The sequence below is a fragment of the Lepidochelys olivacea genome (assembly GCF_965140295.1).
Source record: "Lepidochelys olivacea isolate rLepOli2 genome assembly, chromosome: 6".
NCBI classification, from domain to species: domain Eukaryota; kingdom Metazoa; phylum Chordata; order Testudines; family Cheloniidae; genus Lepidochelys; species Lepidochelys olivacea.
The window spans coordinates 3,687,774-3,699,045 of record NC_140416.1 but is presented as its reverse complement, the minus strand read 5'-3'; the positions used below and the strand labels follow the sequence as shown (position 1 = coordinate 3,699,045).

The 11,272-nt window shown below is 49.2% G+C and overlaps 1 long non-coding RNA gene across 1 annotated transcript; it reads right to left on the bottom strand.

Annotated features, from left to right (window-relative positions):
- Positions 1 to 5,048: 5,048 nt before the first annotated feature.
- Positions 5,049 to 7,623, bottom strand: LOC311522713. Its single transcript, XR_014712175.1, has 3 exons — positions 7,494 to 7,623; positions 6,742 to 6,881; positions 5,049 to 5,210 (listed from the first exon to the last, which is right to left on the bottom strand). It is a non-coding gene; the product is annotated as an uncharacterized lncRNA (long non-coding RNA).
- Between the last annotated feature and the right edge of the window lie 3,649 nt (positions 7,624 to 11,272).

The window sequence follows — 11,272 nt, the reverse complement described above, 5'->3', positions numbered from 1 at the left end:
TTTTTAAGGTCAGGCTTGACAAAGCCCTGGCTGGGATGATTTAATTGAGAATTGGTCCTGCTTTGAGCAGGGGGTTGGACTAGATGGCCTCCTGAGGTCCCTTGCAACCCTGATATTCTATGATTCTAAGATTATTCCCACTATCGAACCCAAACGATGGACCAACATGACAATTTGCAAACCATATAACAAAGGATTCTGTCTCTTGCCTCTCACTTTTATTTGCCATGGCTTTAAGTTTGTTATCTGTACACTTAAAGTGTGGCTTTTTGCCCAGGAATTCCTAACGTATTGGTGTTTTGCCTAGAGTGCGTAACAAAGCGCTCGTCTATAAAACTGGTTGCTTTGAAAAAGGTGTTTTGCCACATTAGCGCTTATTATTAAAAGTCCCAGCAGCCCCTCCTGAGCATACTGGAAAAGTCTGAGAGCTTATGGCCCCCTTTGGCTTGGCCAGCTGCACGGTGTACTGGAGATTCACCCACACTAGTGTCCCACCACTATGGTATTGAACAAAAGTCCCCTCCAAGCAGCAGTCAGGTTGCAATCCCACACTGCATGGTTTGACTGACTATTTTTAGCTAGCTGGTTCCTAGCTCGGCTTGCCAATTGGTTGATACATTGTATAGTCAACTGCTTGGCCACACTTTGGTTCATTATTTTGTTTTGAAATATACTCAAGAGAGCAAATAACCAATGTCAAGCGGGTTTATTAATATGGTACGGGGAACAGGTTCTATATGATAAGAATCTGTCTGCTGCATGCCCTGGTGTTCTTCAGCACCAGGGCACGCAGCAACCAGGGCGGCTACTGGATGACCAGCTGCAAGGAAGGGAAAAGCCTCGGCACCTTCTATGAATTCTTCTCCTTCTAGGAATTCGACGTGGACGAGCCGCCAGGGAAGATCAGCGTCTACCTGGACTGTGAAGCCAGGGCGCTTTCTTTCTATGGAGCTGTCGCCTCTCTGGAGGCACTGCCCTGGTTCACCTTGCACACCAAGATCCACCCTTTTCCTGTATCCCTTCTACGGCCCTGCTGGCACAACGACGGGACGAATGAGTCGCCCCCTTACCATCTGCTGATCTGCCTGGCATGGAGGATGGTGGGGGAAGGTGTGAATATGGCCACTGGTGACAAGGGTCACCCCACCCCTGGTGCCTCCCCTGCCCTGAAGGCTGGATCCTTTTGGGTAGCCCCAGAGCATGGACAGTGGCGTCCTCAGACAACCACTCCGCTTAACCTAAGAACGGCCATACTAGGTCAGACCAATGGTCCATCTAGCTCAGTGTCCTCTCTTCTGACAGTGGCCAATGCCAGGTGCTTCCGAGAGAATGAACAGAACAGGACAATTATCGAGTGATCCATCCCCTGTCATCCACACCCAGCTTCTGGCAGTGAGATGCTTAGGGATACCCAGAGTATGTGGTTGCATCCCTGACCATCTTGGCTACTAGTTATTGATGGACCTATCCTTCATGAACTTAGCTAATTCTCTGCGCTGTGTGAAGAAATACTTCTTTTGTTTTTTTTAAAACCTGCTGCTTATTAATTTCATTGGGTGACCCCTGGTTCTTGTTATGTGAAGGGGCAAACAATTCCCTATTCACTTTCTCCACACCAGTCATGATTTTATAGCCCTCTGTCATATCCCCCCTTAGTCACCTCTTTTCTAAGATGAGCAGGCCCAGTCTTTAATCTCTCCTCCCAGGGAAGCTGTCCCTAATCATTTTTGTGGCCCTTCTCTGTACCTTTTCCATTTCTAATATATCTTTTTTGAGATGGGGAGACTAGAACTGCACACAATATTCAAGGTGTGGGTGTACCATGGATATATATAGAGAGGCATTATGATATTTACTGTTCCTTTTCTAATAGTTCCTAAGATTCGTTTAGGATTGTTGAGGGCCGCTGCAAATTGAGTGAATGTTTTCAGACCACTATCCACAATGTCTCATTCTGGTGAGTGTATGACGCAGGTACCCCTCTGTGCTGAGCCACAGAGGGTGTGATTAACAGATTACTAGACCAGAAAGGACCATTGCAAACATCTAACCTGAGCTCATGTGCAACACAAGCCATAGAACTCCCCCAAAATCATTCCTTTGGAACAAGAGCAGACCTTTTGGCGGGGGTTGTGGGGGGGGGGAATATCTTGATTTTAAAACAGCCAGTGATGGAGAATCCACCACAGCCCTTGGTAAGTTGTTCCACTGGTTAATTCTCCCCCTCAGGAGGGAAGCTTGTCTTTTTAGCCCATGAAATAGCAGCTTATGCTTTTAGCCCTGGAGGTCCCCAGTTCAGTCCCCAGGGCGCCAGCCAAGATGGCAGTGTTGGGGCTGTGGCAACGCTGTCAGGGCTGCCAAGCTGGTCGTGGCGCTCCGGTGTTTGCTGCACAAGGAGCGCACGCAGGCTGCTGATTCAGCAAACCACGATGTTCCTCATCAGGAAAGGCCACAGGCTCGGTTCGGTGGTGAAGGCGCTTGGCCAGGTTTATTGTCGATGAAGCACAGTCCTAGTAGCCCTGGCTCCGTGCTTACAGGTACACGAACACGTCTATCCCTGCCTCAATGATACCAGCTCAGCCAGCACACCAGGATGCTGCCTCCTGGGCTGGAGAAAGATGCCCCTCCTAGGGCTTCCCCCTTTTTACGTGCATACAAACAAGTTACGTAGGATGCTCCTGATGTCGCTAGTTACCCCCCTTCTCCTTGTACCTGCTGATTCGAACAAAACATCCTCATCCATTGTCCTATCATCCAATCCTTATCTTACGAGGGGTCGGTGTGTTCTTGGGCCATCTCTTAAGAGTGTGTTTACATAGTTACTGGAGAACTCTGGGTGGTCTCCTACCATCCTCTCTGGTCAGGCATGTGCTGACTTGGTTAGCAAATACCTAATGTGGCGTTATTTTGCCAAGGTCAGGCCTACTCTGGTTCACAGCCTTTGGTTCACACTGTTAGTTATGCCTAGGGCTCCAGCAAGGCCGACAGTAGTCACACCTCAGCTCTGGGTTGGGAGTAGAGTGTGATTCTATGAAAATCTAAATCTCACAGAAATGTAGGGCTGGACACGACCTTGAGATGTCATCCAGTTCAGCCCCTTGCACTGAGGCAGGACCAAGTAAACGCAGAGCATCCCTGACAGGAGTTTGTCCAACCTGTTCTTAAAGGCCTCCAATGAAAGGGATTCCACAACCTCCTTTGGGAGCCTGTTCCAGAGCTTAACTATCTTTATAAAGTTTTTCCTACTAGCTAACCTAAATCTCCCTTGTTGCAGATTAAGCCCATTGCTTCTGGTCCTACCTTCAGTGGACACGGCGAACAATTGATCCCTGTCCTCTTTATAACAGCCCTGAACATACCTGAAGACCGTTATCAGGTCCCCACCTCAGTCTTTTCTCAAGAAAGTGGCTATGCATGTGAAATCATTGACCTCTGTGGTCCAGACATGGCAAAACACTAATTGGGTGTGTTCGCTAAAAGGAATACTTATCTGTCCATTAATCTAGAGCAGAGGTGCTCAAACTGTGAGTCGGGACCCCAAAGTGGGTCGCAACCCTGTTTTCATGGGGTCAGGGGTGCTGCTGTTAGCTTGCTAGGGCTTGGGGCCGAAGCCCAAGCTCCACCACCCAGGGCTGAAACCCAAGGGCTACAGCTCTGGCCCGCCTGCCCGCCGTGGCAGGGCTCAGGTTTAGGCTTAAGCTCTGCTCCCCTGCCCGGAGCGGGCTCAGGCTTCGCCCCCCTGCCCCGCTTGAGGTCATGTAGTAATTTTTGTTGTTAGAAGGGAGTTGTGATGCAATGAAGTTTGAGAACCCCTGATACAGAGGTATCTGCTGAGTGAAATAAAGCTTTGGTGCATTGTGAAGAAAAGCCAGGGCAGTTATTTAAGCTCTTTTTTTAAAAAAAATTAAGATAATCTTGGATGTCTCTTCGTCATTGTGAGACCTCTCAAGCTCGACTGACAGGTTCCAGTTCATGGAGAATCTGCCTGGGTAGTGGTTCTCTTTGGTTTAGGTACTTATAGGGCCCTGTGACAGGGTGGGACTCACCCCGCTAGCACCTCCTGCTGGTCATCTTGCAGATCGGCTCCACAGGTCAAGTACACTGGCTCTTGGTGGCGTCTCGCCCGCCAGCACTTCGGCTCCTGGAGCTGCGTCGCTCCAAGGACCGAGTGGTCCTCTTCAGGACCCCCCTTCCCGGAGACAGTACAGTCGCTCCCTGACTTACGCAGTCATTCCGGAACACCTTGCATAACTCGAGTTTTGCATAAGTCGGAAATGTATACCCGATCATTACCCCAAAAAAAAAAATCCCAAACAAAAAAGCCCACACTCCTATTTCTAGCTTATGGAGCTTTTTCCGTAAGTGCGGATTTGCGTAAGTTGGGTCTTGCGTAACCCAGGGAGGGTCTGTACCCCACTCGGCCGGTCCAGCCACTTCCTCAGTGGCGAGTGGGGGTGGGAGGGACCCGGGCCCACCTGCCATTTGGTGTCCTGGCCCAGGGACCCTGTAGAGGGCAGCCACGTGCTGCATCCCCTCTGACTTCTCAGTCTACTTCCCTGAGCCACTTCCCCGCAGCCCCAGCATCATCCCCACCCTTATCTCAGGGCCTCAGCAATCAGCTGGGAGCTCGCGCTCACTCCCCTGACCGTGCCCTGCCTTCTGATTGGCTGTCTGCCTCAGTGCCCCGCCTCCTCCAGGGTCAGAGCAACCAATCAGAGCTCAATCTCCCTTCCCGCCCCTGAGTGGTCCCTGCAGCTGGGGGAAGAGCTCCAGGTGTGCCATGGCCGAGGAAAGATTGGGACTCACAGCCTTAGGGCCACCCATCCAAGCCTTGAGGCTGCTTAGCTTGCGAGACAGAGTCACCCTCCCAGGTGGTAGAGCAGGAGAGCATCCCAGCCGGGACTGTCCCTGGAGCCCAAGCAAATCAGGTTCCAAATCTCTGACGCACTGTTGAAATTGCCAGCCTAAAAGATCAAGGAAAATGCTGATGGCTGAGTTCTCGGTATTAAAACAAATTGCCCCCTTTTATTGACCAAAAATATGGAATGCAATCTCACGGCCACTTGGTACAACTCTGAGAAGGCTCTGGGTTCCCTGGGCCGTCCGTATCAGGTAGAGCAGCGGGGCACGGTCTTCATGCCAGCGTTAGCCATCTCTTTCGCTGTGTGACGTCAGCTGGGAAGGGTTTAGCTCAGCATTTGATGCGACTCCTGGGGACAGGAAAGCGAGACAGAGTCAGCTGCATAAAGGAACGGGGCTCGGGGTTGCTATTTGCTACTTGCTGGGGCAGTTCTCTGGTGTCTTTCACTGCCAGGATCTCAAAGTGGCTCATTTTTGATCTCTCTAAGGGTCCCCATCTAGCTCGGGGTCTCCATCCCTCGATCTAGCAAGAACACTTCGCTGTTCGACAGCGCTTGCCATCAGCAGACATCACAGAGCTTTGATAGAGGTCTGTGTCTTTCCCCATTTTAAAGGTGGGGTGACTGGCACAACGGGCAGACGTGATTTTCCCAAGGTGATCCTTCAGGCCAGTGGCAGAGCTGGGACTACAATCCAGGTCTCCTGAGCCCTCGTCCTCTGTGCTATCCGCTGGGCAGCACTATCCTATTGTACTGCCAGTTGCTAGAGACATAGATCTATTTATCTGGTCTATTTATCTCTGCAGTCCAGCCAAATCTTGCTAATAAGTATGGGTTGTGACAAAGTGGGAATTTGGGGTAATTTCATAAAAAAAATGTATGAACCCTATGTGTGCCTCAGTTTCCCCTACATGCTGCATTGTTACCTAGTTGGGAGGGGAATGTCTTTGCTCTTGGGGCAGGCTAGGACACAGGTGTGAATGGTACCTCACTGTCTGGGACCTTAGGTCCTATATCAGTGGAGCTCTTGAGAAGACAATGACGGATCCAAATGCCCAGACAAGGACACCTAGCAATCAATGACCCAGAGAGATATGGACTTCCCTGCCTCTTAGCAGCGGGGAGAGCCTATTTTACAAGCTCGGAAACAGAGGACTGTGGAAGTAAAGTGTGGGCTGTGGGAAGCAGTCGGGGGCACCCCTGGGAGTCTGACAAAGGAGATTAAAGTCAGGGACAGACAGAGCTTGAACAATGAGGGTTCACTACAGCTTGGCTGAGTTCTGGCTACCAGGAATGGCCTATGCTTTGATCTTCATTTCGCGATGCTAACCAAGGACTTCCTAGGCTGTGCTCCTGCTGGCTAATAAACCTTGCTGTCTGCCAACGCTGGCTGAGTGTCCCTGCAGACAGGGCCATCCCTGGGGGGGTGCGGGAAGCGGGACAACCCCCTGCCCCAGGCCTCACCTCTTCCCACTTTCGCCCCACCCTCATTCCGCCCCTTCCCCCAAGCTCCCACCCCAGCCCCCATTCTGCCCTTCCCTCAAGCCCCCGCCCCCTCCTCTCCTGCGTGCTGCGGGAGCCGGAGAGGAGCTGCTGCCGGCCTCTGTGCCACCCAGGTCCTGTGTGCCCTGAAGCAGGGCAGAGAGGAGCAGGGCTGGTCATGCTGCTGCCGGCCCCCCCGCCGCCCAGGCCCTGTGTCACTCCTGAAGCGCAGGGCCCCCCAAAGCATGGGGCCTGGGGTGTCTCTGCCTGCAGATGCTGGCAGAGGTGCCTTGCTCCCTAGGATTGTACACATCTCCCTCAGGGGTGGGACTCGCAGCTGACAGGGGTGCTGAAGGCCCAGAGGTCCAGCCTAAGAAGGAGGTGAAGCTGCGTGACTTACCCTGGGGGAAGAGTGAGAGATACCCCGAGGGGGTCTGGCTCACTGAGGCGTTTCCAAAGCGGGGGCCATCACATCATTCTGTGGCTCCGTGACATTCCTGTTATCTTTTAAAGCTTGTAAGCGACGTAACAAATCTGAATCTGTTGAAAGTCAATAGGATTCCTAACTCACTTTGATATTTTCAAAAGAGCCCATCCATCTATGCACCCATCCATCCCCATACATGCATATCCCTCCTTCTACCCTCACACATGACTATCCATCCACCCGTCTAGCCCCATACACACCTCTCTGTCTAGCTAGCTGTGTTGGAGTGATACGTGCTTTGGGTATTTATATAAACATTTTCACAATATGTTAGATACACCACGAGTATGATTATAATAAAATAAAATGCAAGTTATTCCTATTATTACAAGACACTCCCAGAAAATAGATGCTGATCTCAGTGTCCCCTGTTGTAAATCCGCAGTGACCCCACTGAGGCCAGTGGCGCAGGGCCGGATTCTGATCACAGTTGTAAAGATAAACCCAATGTAACTGGAGCCAGCTCCAACCCGGTTCCCGTCGCTATGTGGACAGTAGTGTAACCATGCTGGGTAGCCCGGCAGCCCTGGGAGCTGGAGCACTAGCTAACGGGGTTAGCGGGAACCATTCGGCCGTCTACACGGCAAAGGCCAGAGTTAACCCAACTTTGGCCTGACAAGCTGAGTAAGCCCATGATGAGTAAGCAGCTTCAAAACAGCCACCACCTGCCATCTGTGGAAGGCTGGGCTGGGTGGCTGCGGGGCCAATGCGCTGACCATGGTAGGAGTGCGTGTCTGGCCCAGGGCCTGACCTGAGTCTTCGTCACTGGACAAGCCTGGCTGGTGTTTCCCGGGCGTGGGGTCAGCTACACCTGCTGGGAGAAAACAGGGAGTTCATTCAGAAACAGACAGGAGCGGCCTCCGTACCCTCTCCCACCCCTGCTGGGTTCCCGCCTGACACTTCTCCCACAGCCAGGATCCCTCCTGTTAGGGGGCTTATTCCTTCACCCACTTACTTCCCTGGTTCTTCTCGCATGAACAGAGAGCAACAATACCCCAAGTCCAAAGGTGCAAAACAATTCAATGTTTATTATTATTCAATGTTTCCCCATCCCCATTCCCATTTCCGCCCCCACACACCCCCACTTCCTGATTGACTGCAGACTACATAATAAAACTTGAGTTCTGCTTAGCTATACCTTAACCAAATCATTTTACTGAAATTTAACTAACCAATCCTAGCATATTGTAACATGATTATTTAACCAATTATATCCCACCACCTTAATTAGTTTACACCCAGCAAAATTAATTATACAGCAGACAGGAACAATCACAGAACCAGACAGAGATTATACAGACAAACAACAGCAAAGTGGGAACTATAATGACAAAATTAAGGCGGTGGGATATAATTGGTTACATAATCATGTTACAATATGTTAGGATTGGTTAGTTAAATTTCAGGAAAATGATTGGTTAAGGTATAGCTAAGCAGAACTCAAGTTTTATTATATAGTCTGCAGTCAATCAGGAAGTGGGGGATGTGGGGAGGTGAAATGGGAACAGGGAATAGGGTGAGGAAATTGGAATCATGTTTGGCTAAGGGCAGGAATGGGAACAGGGACACAGGTGTAAGGCTCTGTGGTGTCAGAGCTGGAAAGGGGGACACTAAGGAAGGAAACTGGAATCATGCTTGCTGGAAGCTCACCCCAACAAACATTGAATTGTTTGCACCTTCGGACTTCGGGTATTGTTGCTCTCTGTTCATGCAAGAAGGACCAGGGAAGGAAGCGGGTGAAGGAATAAGCTCCTAACATCTTGGTGCCGGTGATTGACTCGGATACATCGCATTGGATAGGTGAGTGGCAGCCGGTAAGTCCCCCTCCCCAACAGTCCGCACAGCTGCTTGGAGGGGGTATCGCGAACTCTCGTGATGGTAGTTGCGGGTTCTGGCAAGCCAGGGTAAAGGATTTTTTGGATAAATGGATAAGGAAGAACCAGAGCCCATACCAGGTGCAGGGGTCAACCTGGGATGAGATTAACAAGGAACTGGAGGAAGTGTTAGGGGACCCAGAGGGATGGCGGGTGGCTGAGGAGCCCACCCTCCTTGGTATACGGTAGTGGAAGAAGGTCCCTGCCCATGGGGACTGAATGCCTTCCAGGGAAAGGAGGTACTTCAGTCCACTTGTGAGAGGTTTGAAGTAAGGGCAGCATTATGGGAAGCTGCCAGGAATCTTTCAAGTTTGGTGCTGCTTCAGCAAGGGCTGCTAAAGGGTTGTAAATTAGTTAGGGGTGGTTAAAGATGATTTGGCACAACAGGGTTTAAAGTCAAAAGCAGAGCTAACAGACGACCTTTAGAGACTGGAGCTGGGACTTGCTCCTGGGGGAGTGGAGAGAAAGAAGGGGAAGAAAAAAAAAGTTTCAAAGTGCAACCTGCCTTTCCACACTCTTGTTTTTCTGAAGTTTTAATGGAGGGTACTTCGGATACTTATGTGAGATGTCAAGAAGGAAGTTTTTGTTTAATGATAAAACCCAGTTATATAAATGTAACTGTTTGTGCAACTCTGTGCAGTCACATTGGATGAAAGCTTGGTAATTAAATTATCCAAGGGGGTCAGGTAGAGTGGCTACTACCACCACTAGGCTTCTGTCCCCAGAAGCCTTTACAGTTATTCTGAGGGAAAATGGGCCCTTTTCCCACAGAAATGATCTGCAGAGACTGCTGCAGGCAGAGAGAGAATCTGATCAAAATTATTTGACTATTGGGTAATGTAATCAAAATCACTAAAGGATGGAAGGGGTTTCTATTGGAACATAACTTGGCTGCCCCTGGTTGTGTCTAGTTGTACAAGATGGAAGTGTAATCGGGGTACAGTTGTGTAAAAGAGTAATCGCAGTGCAAGGGATGTTGGGCAAAAGAGAATTTTGTGTGTGCGCATAGGTAAAAAGAAAAGGAAAAGGGGAGGAATGATGGGAGCACTGAGCCTTGGGGTGGCTCTGGGGGATTAGATTTTTTGTTTGGTGTGTGTGCATGAAAACTCTGTGGGCATGGGAGGCAGTTATACCTTGTGTAAAATTAATATGGCTAATATAATGTTATGCAGGTTAAACTATATGGAAGGAATGTGCATTTTCCCAGGACGTGTGCAGTGTATATTGGAGAAGGGGTAAAAGAAATGCAAACAAAACATGGTACTTAATTAAAATCCTATTAGGGCTCCAAAAGGGGCCACAATAGGTTGTGCTTTCTTTTTCAGATCTCTGTGTGATTTGGAGCAGGAGATGAGAGTGGAAAGTAATCAGAACTCTGGAAGTAAAATGTTTCCCTTTTAAGACAGTCTCTGAGCTGCTAACAGCTTTGGATCCAGAAGCAAGCTAGTAAGCCTCTGTGTAAATGCAAATTACCTAGCTGATGGGCTCAAAGGAGCTGCAAATAATGAATACATCTGGTTAGCAAACAAGCTACTAGAAGACTCAGATTATGGCCCTCCAGGAAAGGGAGGTGAAAAAACAAGTCAAGCCTGAAAATAAGGGGGAACAGGTTAACCTTAAGGGGTATGTGTATGTGTGTGTGTGTTTGTGTGTGTATAGTGCTAAAATCTGAAGCTGTGTCTCAGCTATTACCTGAGAATAAACTTAAAGCTTGATACAGCAGAGAAACTATTGTAAACATGGTCTGTTGTACAAGAGGGGAAACTGAGGTACACCACCTCATGAATTTCATAAATGACCAGTGAGTGCGGTAATTCACTAGCCTGACTATAGAACAAAATAAGGACAGCCTGGAGGTAATTCTTGTGTTTTTCCTGCAATTAGCAAGGAAATTTGTAAAAGAAAGTGGATATTATTATTATTATTAAGCAATAATCTGTCCCCACTAGGGGGGAGGAAATTGTTTCTTTTATTTTTCAGACACTCTACAAGCAAGCTGGCGCCAGCAGGAAAAATAACGCACAATACCATGGATCTGTGTTTTGTGTTTGTCTTGTTGCTAGCAATGTTGTGTTTTAATGAACAGAAAACCTCATGACATGGGTGGGGGATGGCTTCAAAAGGCTGACCCTGTGGGGAGATGTGTATGGGAATGCAAAATGCTCAATTAGGAGGCCAGCACCTGTGTAATAGCTACCATGGTACCCAGAAAGGAAATGGTACCGGCAACTAAAGTGGTTCCCACGAGCCGTATGGAATAATGAGAAGGGGAGGAGCTCACCGGGAATCAATGGAGGGGTGTGTAAAATAGTGTCAATCAACAGATGTTTGGATGTGCCCCTCTCCTATGACTATGGAGGAGCAGGATCAATGGTCTATGCAAGGGGTGAACAATTGGGTGTACTGTGTATAAGGTGTTTTGCTGGGAATGTACATGTTACTAGGGGCACAATTACACCAGGCCATAACCAAACTACACCCATCTGGTGTCTGGACTTTGGTAAAGATGTTTAAAATGAAGAAAACACCTTAAGACATTCATGGACATCTGCAAGGTCCCAGTGATGGGG